The 14,198-nt window shown below is 36.3% G+C and overlaps 1 protein-coding gene across 8 annotated transcripts in view; it reads left to right on the top strand.

Moving 5' to 3' along the window:
* The window catches only part of FAM120C (family with sequence similarity 120 member C), a 144,013-nt gene that overhangs the window by 19,273 nt on the left and 110,542 nt on the right, over positions 1-14,198 (top strand). The window lies entirely within an intron of this gene.

Here is a 14,198-nt window from a genome sequence, read left to right as displayed (position 1 = left end):
TAAGCTACAGGATATGTATCACCCTTTCTCTTAATTCTCAAATTTAAGGAGTCTCTTAGGTCTGTCAAAAATGCAGAAATTCTGGAGCCAGAAGTTAAGCACCAGACATCCTTTTGGGTGCCATCTCACTGAGGGTTAAAGCTTCTGCAATTGTCCTTGTCAATTCTAGGAGAGCAGTCTGTAAATAACTGGCCTATATAGGAAAATTCTATTTTAACAATCTTTCTATTTTGACAATTGTCCAGATATATAAATATAGTCTTTATAAGGACCAACATGATTAGCTGGTTTAGGTTTCTATATGCTGTCTTTTTCTCAACAGATATTCCCAGATAGCCTGTTTACCATAGGATCAACATATAGCTATAACTGACTATTATAGTCAGTATAATTAATCTAATTACATGGGTGGACTTTCCAGTTCACACTGCAATGCACATTAAAGGTGGACTTGAGAGATGGGTCCACAGAAGTCTCTTCATAATTTTTACTTTCCTGATAAGCTCATGAAGCTTCATGGCTATAAACTTTGCAGCTAGAAATTTACCTTTCTGTGCCAGGTTTTTCAGACATTTTCATGATGACAGGTTTAAACTTTCTTTTAAAATCTGACTTAATTTACTGAATCATGTTCAGTAACAGTAAGACTCTCAATATTACAATTTAAGAAATTTTTTGAAATATATGTAAGATCTAGTGTGTGTATATGGGGTCCTTGTTTTCCCCCTTTTTAGTTTATTAACACTGAATGAAAGGCTAGCATAAGTCATAATATCATTAGTTCAAATTATATACAAGTATTTAAATAATAAAAGATTGAATATCTTTAGTTGGTCTTGAATTTTGACAAAAGTCATTTAAAGGGACTATGGTAAATAGATACTTAGTCTTTATTAATTGTTATATGAAAACTGTATACTTTGAAATTAGCTCTAGATTAACTTAAATAATTATCTTAATTTGGGATGAGGCTAGTGACAGAGTTTTTAACTTAGGAGCTGTGGCTTTTACTAGGGGCATGAGAAATATATAAACATCTATCCAAAATAGGAAGTATGCATGTTAAATAAGCCTATAGAAGATATTTTGTTTTTTACCAATAAAAAATGAATAGCCTTTCATTTACCAATCTATGAAAAACTGTCATTATTGTTATGAAATCCACTGTTGATCTAAGGGTAGTTAGTATCTCAAATATTAATGGATAAAAACAAGTTAACAGTACTGTTTAAGACAGTGATCTAATTTAGAATTTTACATGACATTGAGCTAGCAATAACATTTTTAGGGATCTTATGTCAAAAAAATCTTTGTGTATTAAGAAACAGCTGCATGAACATCCTTAACAACTCCACTCAATGTAGCAAAATTAGCTCCAGCAACCATGCATAATCCATGACTTTACTATAATTTCAAAAATATCAATGTATTTAGGGCATCATCTCATATTATTAAAGTTGAGAAAAGGTCTATCATGTTAAGTTTCTTATTGAAATAAGTTATTGGCTGTTGAACTAATTTATTTATGGCTGTCTGTCTAATATTTTAGGGGTAACTATTTTTAGGGTTATTTTCCTCAGTGACAAACTGTTGACAGGGGCTCAAAGTAAGGCCCCGTTTCAGTGTTTAGAGGCTTCTAAACTCTGTTTATAACTTAGAAGAGGAGTAAAATTTTTAACCAGGAAGCTTACTTTTCTTGGGGTAAGATTAGCATTTTAATCTCTTACTGTCTGTATGTTTGCCCCCTCGTTTGGTCTCTATTCAACTATGGTGTAACATCCAAACTTGGTTAGGACTTTGTTAACCTTTGTAAATCCCTTGAAATGTTTAGGGATAACTGGATGATAAACTCATCTTTTGAAAAAAGCTGGCCCCCTATAAATCCAGGGTGCTGTACTGTCAAAAAGAGTCCCTCTATGAAAACAGTAGGATTTTTGGAAAGGCTTACTAAAATTATTTTTTAGGCATTTTGTTTACCTGTTGGATATCTGTTTTGGGAAGTTGTCTGGCGTTAGACAGATTATCAGGTTTGACCTATTCTGTGTTATTGGGACATGGTTAAGATAAGTCTCCTCTAAAACTGTTTTTATTATGCTAAGAAATAGCATAATATCTCTCTAGATGAGGTTAGACATCTGGCATAAATTTTGAAATATTACAATACATAAATTTGGATCTCTTGAAAATCTCCTTGAATTTGTTCTGGTCTATACTAAGTTTGAGAGGTCTCCTTTTATCTTTCTTTCTAGTAGGTAATTTTTAAGGCCTTCTCTGATGACAGTAATTGAGGCTAGATATGAAAACGAGATACTTTTTATTGATCATTGTCATTTTATAGAATATAGACTAGCTGATACATTTTGATGTTACATGCAAATGGCAATTTAAAAAGAACCTCAATCTCTTCATGAGAGAAGTTCTCAAATATCTCTGTATCTCAGAATATTATCCATTAAATAGGTGTCTATTAATTGTCTTTTAGAAAATATGATTAAGGTTTTTTCCTAGTGTAGGGAGCAATATACAGGTCTTACAATATTTCATGGAATATAGGTCCAGTTAGAAAATTTATATAATACAAATGAAATTCCCACAAAGGTTGTAACTTTTATTGCTCAAAACTAACATGATTTTAATTTGGAGAGCTCCAGTTCTAAGAAAATGTTCTCCCAAATCCCACAAATATCCAATATGTCAGAATCAACAGTAATCATTACTGATATCTTTGAATCAATTAATTTTAGCCTCCAGTGAGAAGTGTCAAAATTGGAATTTAACTCAGCATTTTAAAAGATTTATTGTTTCGTGGATATATGAGTTTGATTCATTAAAAATTGGTCCTTGTTCAAACAGCAAGAATTATTGAGTATAAGCTCAATATTTTAATAAGCTCTCTCATGTCAGAATGTGGACAAAAAGCTTATATCAGCATAATAAAATCAGGGGAAAAGAGCCTGAAATATCCTAGAATTAATCAGTTCAAATTTTTATAGTCAGTTCAGTTATACATAAATCTGTTTTTCATTTGTTTTATAATGATATAAAGATTTCCCTATTTAGGAAAATTCTTTTACCATTAAAATCTTAGAATACATAAAGACCTTTGTTTTACCCAAAGATGATTTCTTTCTTCTTCTTCTTAGGACCTCCAGTGTGTGCTTCCTCTCTATAGAACTATCTTCTTCTCCTTTTAGAATTTTCTTGGTTATACTTTGGAACAATTTCTGTAAATCTTAGAATCTAAATAAATTATTGTACCTTGATAAGAAGAAATATCTCAATTAAAATATAGTTAAAGCCCTTTGACATTTTTGTTGACAAAATCATATCTGTTTATCATCTTATAAAAGTTTGTACAGTAATTTGAGAATTAGAGATTACTTGATGGTTGTATTATCTCTTGAAAGAAAAAAAATTTTATAGTTAAGTACATTTATCTTAAATATGTGTAACTATAAAAGGCAGAGCATCAAATAAATGCATGTATAAGAAATATAAATTGTGTGGTTTTTTGTTGAAGGAAATGATTAGAAGCAAATAGATACAAATTAAGTAAACAATTAGACATATATTTTAATTATCATGGATTAAAGAGTATAGATAATTTAAATAACTGGAAAAATATGTACTAAGAATAAAAGGTAGGGTCTGCGGTTGTGGCTCAGGGGTAGAGTGCTCACCTAGCATGTGCAGGGCCCTGGGTTTGATCCTCAGCACCACATAAAAATAAATAAATAAAATAAAGGTGTTGTGTCCAACTACAACTAAAAATAATTATAAAAAATAATAAAAGGTAGTTATAATTATGAAACCATATGGTTCTTAAATATTTGGATCCATCTTAACTTATTGTTAACTAGGAGTGCACTTTTACCTCTATGTGACATCACAAAGTTTCTGTGCATATATTTGTCTATATTCTGTATTTACATAGTTAAAAACCAAGAAGAATAAGGATATTTGATTGTCATGAGAGATTGTGAGAAAATTATCTCAGATTGCTGGCCTTTTTTACCTTGTGATAATCAAATATACTCTATCTTCAGAAATAAAATACAAGCAAACATGCATTACTCATAAATGTAACATTATCTCTGCAATTTTCCTTTATAATACAGCCATACAGAATTTTTAAGGAAACCTGTCAAGGGATAAAAATCAGATTATTTAGCTTTGAGAATATATTAGGATTGGAGCAGCAACATAGAATCCTGTGAAACACAATTTTGCCTGAAAAAGAGATGTCTTTTTTAGTGAGAATGTATTAAAATTATGAAGGCATGTTCTAACAGCTGGGTGCAGGCCTTTTAATTCCGATTGTCAGCCTGTGTGAGAAAGGATATGTTGGAAGCTGGGAGGCAGAGTGGGAAGTCCAGCTTGAGTGATGGTAGGAAGGACCAATGGGTAGCCCACGAAAAATGTGGGAGGTGAGATTAATCTACCATTTTGTCCTGGCCATGTGGCTGGAGGACTCTTCTGGGTTCTCATAGTCCAAAGTTTTGCCTGAGGTCCTATGTGTTTCTCATGTTCTATTACCAGTGGTTCTGATTGAAACCCTGTTGTGCCCAGGGATCTGTCCACGGCTTGTGAAGCTAGCACAGTGTGGTAGCTGCAGTTGCTGATGACACGACACATTGCGCCGGACACATTGCACCTGCCAGGGCAAGCACACAGTTGTCATGGTAACACCAGGGCATCACATTTGCTGGAGGTAACAAAGATTGCCTTTTGCTGTCTTGTCTGCTTCTTTGCCTCTCCTGTGGCCGCATCTGGTTCCCATGGTAAAAGACCCTGGAGCTGGACTGACCTCTGCCCATGCCGCGCCCAGGCCACTGGGCTTGTGCCTGTGCCCAGGGGACACATAGCTGGGACCAGCTTGGCGTTCAGCCATTGTCTGAGCATGTGTCCCTTGCTTGTGTTCATCCCACCCAAGCAGGGCTTGCGCCCAGGGAGAAAACACATGCATGGCTGCGCCCCAGGGGCGAGCCTTAGGAAGCCAAGCGCCATCGTTTTATTGTTGGTCATTGGATCTGTCCACCTTTCCCTGCCTGAGGGACCACATCGCGTGTGGGCATTTTGCCAGTTGCCTTGGGGAGGCACCTGCCCACTGGGCTGTCAAAAGTGTGGTCGCAAACCAGCAATTTGTCCCTTCCCCGCCAGCAACTCCATCAGAAAGCCACACTTCGCTCCCCAGATGTTTGGATTTTGCCTGACCTGTTTGTGTTTTCCTGCTTTGAATCCCTCTAGGGCAGCACCACGTGGGGGCTCCTGGGGATGTCTCAACAGAATCCTGGATCCATAAGTGGGCTGGGGTCCCATTTGTGCTGCCACAGCTGTGCCTCCATTCTTGCATTCTCCCTTCACAGCACATGGGCACCTGAAAATTCCCCCAAATCAAAAGCAGGTTCCAGCAGCAGATGCTGGCACCATGGGGTGTGGGTTTGGCACCCAGCCCAGGTTATATAAAGGTTAAAAGTATTGCCAGTGGCAGGTTAGAGCCCTACATCAGTGTGAGAACAGCTGAGTTATAGTTCACTGAACTTTAATTTTTGGTAAGGAAACAATGAGAGGCTCAGCAGATTTATTTGCCCAATTCAAGTTGTCTAAATCAGTCTAGAAAGAAAGAATCAAATAAAAAAATTAAAAATACTTTACTTTTTTAGAAGCAGAGAACTTCTGGGATTTTAACGTCCCACAAATAAAACAATCTCTCCTCTCTCCTTTCATTCTCTACATACATTCCAGTACATAAATTCAAAAATTCTTATCTAAAACATTTCAAAACACAACAAATCCACGTTAGTTTCACAGTAAGTCATGAAAAGCGTTCTTATGAGAGAGGGCTATACTTTAACTGTATACATTTTATCAACTACCTTAAAACATCCCAGTGGAGTCTCCATTTATCACCATCTATCCTAGCTGGCAACCTATGCTGGGTTCACAAAATCTGACTATTCCAATAACTTAAGAAAAAGGCAAAGAAAGCATGCAAATACACAGAAGTACCTTTTCAAAATCCAGGATGGCTCTCTGAGCTTGGGGGTCTGTGGAAGAGAGAGAGAGAGCCACTGAAATTCTTTATTCTTACATTGGGGACACACAAGTGGAGGTTCTATGCCAAAAAAGGTAAAGGGATAGGATTACAAAGGAATGGGTGAGTGTAACTCAACCCCACTGGGTGATACCTACTCCTGGAGCCACACCTCATTATCCAAGCAGAGGTAAAGCCCAAGTTATTGCAGGGACACAATAATTGTTAAGTATCTCTTGCTCAGGACTTAAGGGTATGTATTTCCAGAACAGCTCCTGACATACTGCTTTTCTGATTTGTTGTTTGCATGTTTTATGGTTTAATCTTCCTAAACTGTTTCCTAAAAAATTGCAAGGTTAACAACTAAACTGGACCAGTTTGGGCCAGGCACTGGAAGATCTGCTTACAGGTGGTAGTAATTCTCATAAATATGTAAAATGGAGACAGGGTGCTCACTATTCTGAGGGTTATTGTAGCTAGAAGTCTGTTTCTTTTTGCTCTGGTTAGGATTTAATGGTTGCATTCCAGTCTAGGTTGTATTTTACTATGAATAAATTGCCATGCTGGGTGATGTGACTACTTCTTAAACTTGCCTCATTGTGAAAAACATCTTGGGTTCTTGCTAAAAATAGATTCCCAGCCTGACCCTAAGATCTATTAAATTAGTCTCTTCATGGGAGGTGCATAGAACTGCCAATTATCTCCTAGAAATTAAAGGACTGTTACTTAGCCAGGTGTGGTACTTGCCTGTAATCTCAGCAACTCTTGGGACTGAGGCAGGAGTATCACAAGTCTGAGGCCAGCTTGGGCAATTTAGCAAGGCCATATTTAAAATAAAAATATAAAAAGGGCTGAGGATATAGCTCAGTGGTAAAGTGGCCCTGGGTTCAATCACTGGTACTTCAAACCAAGGAATAATACTTTTCACTGTATACTCTCTTACATTGTTTGACTTGCCCCCTTTGTGTGTTCTGCTTTTATTCAACCATGATATATATTTTTGTGGTGCTGAGGTTGGAATCTTGGGCCTTACAGATGCAAGGCAAGTGCTCTACCACTAAGTCACACCCCGAGTCCCTATTTTTGAATAGTATTGCAATTCATGATACCAAACTTGAAAAGGTACAGAAGGATATATGGTTAAAAAAATATCTCCCATCCCTGTCCCTAGCTACTAGTTTCTCTTTTCTAGAGGTGATCAATATTATCAGTTTGTTGTATATTGTTCCAGAGATATTATACATATAACATCAAATATATATGATATATAAGAATATGTATTATTCATATTATACACATTACACAAAATGTACACCATTTTAAAAGACACAGCCGTCCTATGCTTTTTTCTTTTGATGTGTGAAATTGACCCTAGTGTTTCATACATGCTAAGCACACTCTACCACTTAGCTATATCCCCAGCCTTTACTTTTATAATTTAATATGTATCTTGCCTTTAACATTTAATATATCTGGTAAATTTTCCACATGTATGTATAGAGTTTTGTTATTTTATGATTCTGTACTATTCTATCATATGCATATAATTTATTTAGCTAGTCCTCTTATTGATGTGTAATTAATTAGGTTGTTTCCAGTCATTAGCTATTATAAATAATGTTGCAATGAATATTTTATACACTTGAAAAGTAGTTGTTCAAACTTAAACATTTGCATTGTTATTCCAAGTGCTTTCTGTACCTAAAAGATAAGTCCCTGAAGGAAGAATTGTTGGGTCAGTCAGGTGGCACCTGCTTGCAATCACAGCAGCTCAGGAGGCTGAGGGAGGCTGATAACCACCACCACCACCACCCCCCCCCCCCGCCAAAAAAAAAAAAAAAAAAGAATTGCTGTATCAAAGCATATGTGTATTTTTAATTTTGGACGATTTTGCCAAATTGCTCTTCCTAGAGATTGTTCAATTTATACCCCTACCAGCAGTGTCTGTGTGTGCCTATTTTCCTCACTAGTATGTTATTTGCAACTAGGTACACGCACCTGTAATCCCAGCTACTTGGAAGGCTGAGATAGTCCTCCTGTGTTCCTCACACAAATTCAAGGCCAATCTGGGCAACTTAGTGAGATCCTGTCTCAAAATTTAAAAAATTAAAAGGACTGGAATGTAGTTCAATAGTAGAGTGCCCCTGGTTTCATTCCCTTGTACCACAAAAATAGAAAAGTATGTTTTTTTAAATATTTATTTATTTATTAGTTATTGGCGGACACAACATCTTTGTTTGTATGTGTATGTGGTGCTGGAGGATCGAACCCGGGCCGCACGCATGCAAGGCGAGCGCGCTACCGCTTGAGCCACATCCCCAGCCCAGAAAAGTATTTTAATTTCCATGTCTCTTATCACTAGTGAGTTTGATCATTTTTATAAACTTTTGTTTACTTTTTTGTGAAGTGCTTTCTAAAATTAGCCCTTTGTGCTATGAGTTCCAGATTTTTTGTTTGTCATTTCCTTTTGAGTTTACATTTGCTGCCCTTTCCCAAACAGAAATATTTGATTTTTTCCCTTATTATTAGCCAATAATTTATGCATTCTTACTAAAGAAATGTTTGATTTTTGTATAGTTAAGAAAATTGAAGCTGGGGTTGTAGCTCAGTGGTTGAGCACTAGCCTCGCATGCATGAGGCACTGGGTTCCATCCTCAGCATCACATAAAATAAATAAATAAATAAATAAAATAGAGATATCATGTGTTCATCTACACCTCAAAAAATATTTTAAAAAAGAAAATTGGTGTTGATCTTTTTATTTTGTTACTGGATTTTCTCTTAAATAATCATGCATTTATTCCTTATTGTTGGTTACATTCTGAGAACTGTGTCATTGAGAAGTATGTTATGATATTGGTCATGCACATGTACAGTGCACTTATAGAAGGTGCTATATGGTGTATATGTGAGAGAGAGAGCAAGCGAGAGTGGGGTGGAACAGAATGGAGATCAGTAGAGTTGAGGAAGGGGATGGGGAGGGAAAGAGGAGGTACTAGGGAGTGAAACTGATCAAATTATATGCATGTGCAAATATGTCATCAAACCCACTTTATGAACGGTCATAATGTACCACTTTTTAAAAGTTATGATCTTTGTATGATTATAATTTTCTGTAGTAAAAAAGTATTAAGGGGCTGGGGCTGGGGCTAAGAGGTAGTGCACAAAATAAAAGTCTATCAACAACTGAAAAAATATTTCAAAACAAATATTAAACTGAGGGTTAGGGAGCTTGGGCTTTGTGGACAGAGTTGAATATGAATCCTACCTCCAGTTTTTAAAAAATTGAGATATAATTTGTATACCATATAATTCACCATTTTAAAAATATTTTTTTTAGTTGTAGATGGGCATAATACCTTTACTTTTATTTGTTTTCATTTTTATATGATGCCGGGGATTTAACCCAGTGCCTCATGTATGCTAGGCAAGCACTCTACCACTGAGCCACAACCCTAACCCTATAATTCACCATTTTAAAGTATATAAGTTGTTAGTGTTTAGTATATTCAGTTATGCAAATATCACCACTATCTAATTAGAGAGCTTTCTTTTTTTTTTTTTTTTTTTTTTTTTTTTTGGTGGTGCTAGGGATTGAACCCAGGGCCCTAAGCATGAGAGACAAGCACTCTACCAACTGAACTATATCCCCAGCCCCCACAGAACATTTTTTAACTTCAAAAGGAAACCCAGTACCCATTACCCATTTCCCTCTTCCTCACTCTAATCCCTGGAAATCTCTAATTTATTTTTCCACCTCTATGGATTTGCCTATTGTGGGCATTTCGCACAAAGCAGTTGTTCATCATGTGGTCTTTTGTGCTGGCTTATTTCACATAGCTTGTTCTCAAGATTCACTCACTGTTCCAAGAATCAGTGCTGTTTTCCATTTTATAGCTGAATAATATTCCCTTGTGTGGATGTATGACATTTTGTTTAACCTTTCATCAAATGTGTTGTTTCCACTTTTTAGCTATTCTGAATAAAGGCTACTCTGAATGTTCATGTACAAGGTTTTGGTGAATGTAGCCTTTCAGTTATTTTGGGTATGTATCTAGGAGTGGAATTGCTGGTTCATATATGTTTAGCCATTTGAGGATTTTGCAGACTGTTTTTCAAAGTGGCTTCTCCACTTTTTATTTCTACCAACAATGTATAAGAATTACAATTTTTCCACATCTTTGCCAATACTCAATATTTTCTATTTTTTAAATTATGGTCATCCTACTGGGTATTAACTGGTTTCTCATTATGGCTTTGACTGGCATTTCTCTGATGACTAATGATGTTGTGATTATAGTCCAGCTTCACTATTTTTTAAAGAATTTAACCTTTATTTATTTTTATGTGGTGCTAAGGATTGATCTCAGTGCTTCTGGGTTCAGTCACTCTACCACTGAGCTACAACCCCATCCCCCAGCTTCACTTTTTAGCTATGTGACTTTGGTCAAGTTCTTTATCCTTTGAGTCTCATCTATCTGTAAAATGGAGATATAGTGGTCTCCACCCCCTTATCCATGGTTTTACTTTGCATGGTTTCAGGTACCTTGTGGTCAGCTGTGTTCCAAAAAATATTAAATATAAAACTCCATAAATGAACAATTCGTAAGTCTTAAATTGCACACAATTCTTTTTTTATTATTTTTTTAGTTGTAGATGGATGCAAAACATTTATTTATTTATTTTTGTTTTAGCTGTAGTTGGACACAGTACCTTTATTTTATTTTTCTGTGGTGCTGAGGATCAAACCCAGTGCCCTGCATGCGCTAGGTGAGCACTCTACTGCTGAGCCACAACCCCAGCCCCCAAACCTTTATTTTTGAAGTTGAAGATCAAACTCAGTGCCTCACACATGCTAGGCAAACACTCTACCACTGAGCTAAACCCCCAGCCCAATTGCACACAATTCTGAGTAGTGTAATGAAACTGTGTGCCATTCTTCCAGTGTATCTATGCTATATAATTACATGTTGATTAGTCATTTAGTAATCATCTTGATGATTAGATTGACTATTAGAGTATCTCAGAGCTTGTGTGCAAGTAACCCTTACTTTACTTACTAATGACCCCAAAGCACAAAAGTAGTGGTGCTGGCAATTCACGTATGACAAAGAGAAGCAGTAAAGTACTTCCCTTAATGAAGAAAGAAAAAAATCATTCTGAAGTTGCTAAGATCTGTAGTAAAAATGAACCTTTTATCCATGTAATTATAAAGAAGGAAAAAGAAATTGAAGCTAGTTTGGCTGTTATACCTTAATCTGCAGGAGTTATAGTCAAAATATTTAAATGTGAAGTTGGAAAAGGCATTAAATTTGTGTGTATGTCTAAGATAAAAACATGGTATATAAAGGGCTTGGTACCATCAACCATTTCAGGCATCCACTCAGGGGTCTTGGAATATATCCTGGTGGCTGAGGGAAGACCACTTCAATATTGCCTCACAATATTATTGTGAGGTTAGTGGAAATTAGGTGGGTTTATATCAGTGCCTGCTACATTGTAGATACCTAACTGATAAACTAATATTGGTACTTGAGATGAGGTAGCCAGCAATTCAGTCAGATTTTTCCCAGTGACTTCAGGACATCTACTGTAGAAATCAAATACTTAAATAAATGATGGTGCCTCTCATTTGCTAGGGCTGCTTTCTGTTTTACAACCTTCGTAGGCCTTTGTTTACTATTATTTACCAGTTAGCACTGTCATTAGGACCATGGAGGGATATACACAAGAGTAAGATAGAATTTTTGAGATTAAAACTTGGAGATGATGGTACTATCAAATTAATTCTGTGACAGTGACATCTGTCTCAGTGCAGTAAAATGAAGGTGAGAAAAATTATCCAAGCATAAGAGAATATCTTGGGTATTTTTATCCAGGAATAATATGGGCCTATGGAAAGTATTCAGCACACTGGGCAAGAAAGGCAGTAAGGCATTCTAGGTAAGTAAACCCAAGTGAGCAAAGATGGAAGTAGGAGTAATTTAGAAAACAGGTGGCTATGAAATTAACCTGGTAGGAGTGGGATATCAGGGAATTGCAAGACAGTTTTGTGATATTCTTATTCTGTTGTCTTTTATTATTCTATCCCAGAATGTGTAGTGAAAGAAGTTCTATACCTAGAACCTTGAGATTTTCTTAAAATTTTGCTGCAGATTAGCTTTAGACATTCTTGTTTATTCTTTTTAAAAATATTTTGTTAGTGGTCAATGGATCTTTATTTACATGCAGTGATGAGAATCAAACCCTGTGCCTCACACATGCTAGGCAAACACTCTACCACTGAGCCATGATCCTAGCCCCTCTTATTCTAAGTAATACATGAATAATTGACTTTGTTTAGTGATTCTTAATTGAGGGTGTGCATCAGAACCTTTTGGAAACCATTTTGAAATGTGTGTTTGGATCACATTCAGGAAATTGTTTCAGCAGATCTGAGGTCAGATCCAGGTTAGTATATTTGGAAAAGCTCTTCTGGTTATTGTGATTTACATTCCTTGTATCTTAGGAACCACCAGATTAGTTTAAAATCATTAATCCTTGGCTTTCTGGAGTTGAAATCACTTGGGTAGAACTGGGTGCAGTGGCATATGCCTGAAATTCCAGTGACTCAGGAGGCTAAGGCAGGTGGATCTCAAGTTCAAGGCCAGTCTTAGCAAAGCCCTGTCTCAAAATAAAAAAGTAAGAAGGGTTGTTGAAGTAGCTCAGTGGTAAAATATCCCTAAGTTCAATCACCAGTAGAAAAAAGAAGAAATTACTTAGATTGTAGAATAATCAGCGTCAGACCAGTGAAAGATTAGATGTTGTAGTGAACAGAACATGGATTTTTCAAAAAAAATTTTTTAGTTGTCAATGAACCTTTATTTTAAATAATTATATGTGGTTCTAAGAATTGAACCCAGTGCCTTACATGTACTAGGCAAGTACTCTACTACTGAGCTACAACCCCAGCCCCAGAACATGGATTTTAATGTTAATCTGACACACATCACTGCTTCCTAGCTCTGAGCATGGCACCTAACCTCTCTCAGCCTCAGTTTCCTCATCTGTAAAATATGGTTTATGATGCTTATGTGATCCTGTTAGGATGAAAGAACATATCACACTGCACTTTGCCTGATGTTTATGTGACTGATAAACTGCAAGAAACTATCACCAGGGGACAACATAAAACTACTTGTATCCTAACACATCTTGGAGTTAATCATAAATCCAGGTATACCCAAATACCTAGGTGGTTCCTTTGTCTAAATATAAAATAACATAGACCTTGCTTCACTTATCTGCTTATCAGTGTACCTCCCTTTATGTGACCTAATATGTGGCATTATTGTCAACACTAACTAAACTCTTTTTCCATAGCAAAAATTTAAAGCATTGAAACTTCTGTTGGACTCCAGAAAATTATAAAACCTTTACAACTTAAATGAAAAACAGGTAAATTGAGTTTAACAAAATTATCAAGGCCCATAGGGTTTTGAGCTGACATCTAGGATTTTCTCATTATAATTGTGTTACCTTGGAGATAATAAGTTAAAATAGGGATGGGGGCTAATAGTAGTTATACTAATAGTAATTATGGCCTCATAAGGTTATTGTGAATATTTAACAAGTTAATGCATGTTAAGTATTTGTAACATTGCTTCATACATATTCAGTATCTGTTAGTCATTATCATTAGTGTTATCATGCACAAGGGCTTATGTGGGAGCCAGAAATATAAAAAGTCTCTGTAGAAGCCAATATATAGGTAACATTAATATGCTTCAAGTGTAGCAGTAGAGGTGCAAACAGTCTGTCACTGTTCCATGAAAAATAGTTCTCTCAAGCTAGGCATGGTGGTGGCACATGCCTGTAATCCCAGGAGCTTGGGAGGCTGAGGCAGGAGGATCATGAGTTCAAAGCCAGCCTCAGAAAAAATGAGGCACTAAGCAACTCAGTGACACCCTGTCTCTAAATAAAATACAAAATAGGGCTGGGGATGTGGCTCAGTGGTCAAGTGACCCTGAGTTTAAGCCCCGGTACTCAAAAAAAAAAAAATAGTTCTCTCAGCTGGTGGTGGTGGTGCACACCTGTAATCCCAGCAACTGGGGAGGTTGAAGCAGGAAGATCAAATGAATGAGGCTAACTTCAGCAATTTAGCAAGGCCTGAAGCAACTTAGTA

The sequence above is a fragment of the Spermophilus citellus genome (assembly GCF_964194105.1).
Source record: "Spermophilus citellus genome assembly, chromosome: X".
NCBI lineage: Eukaryota > Metazoa > Chordata > Mammalia > Rodentia > Sciuridae > Spermophilus > Spermophilus citellus.
This window is presented reverse-complemented; position numbering and strand designations above follow the sequence as displayed.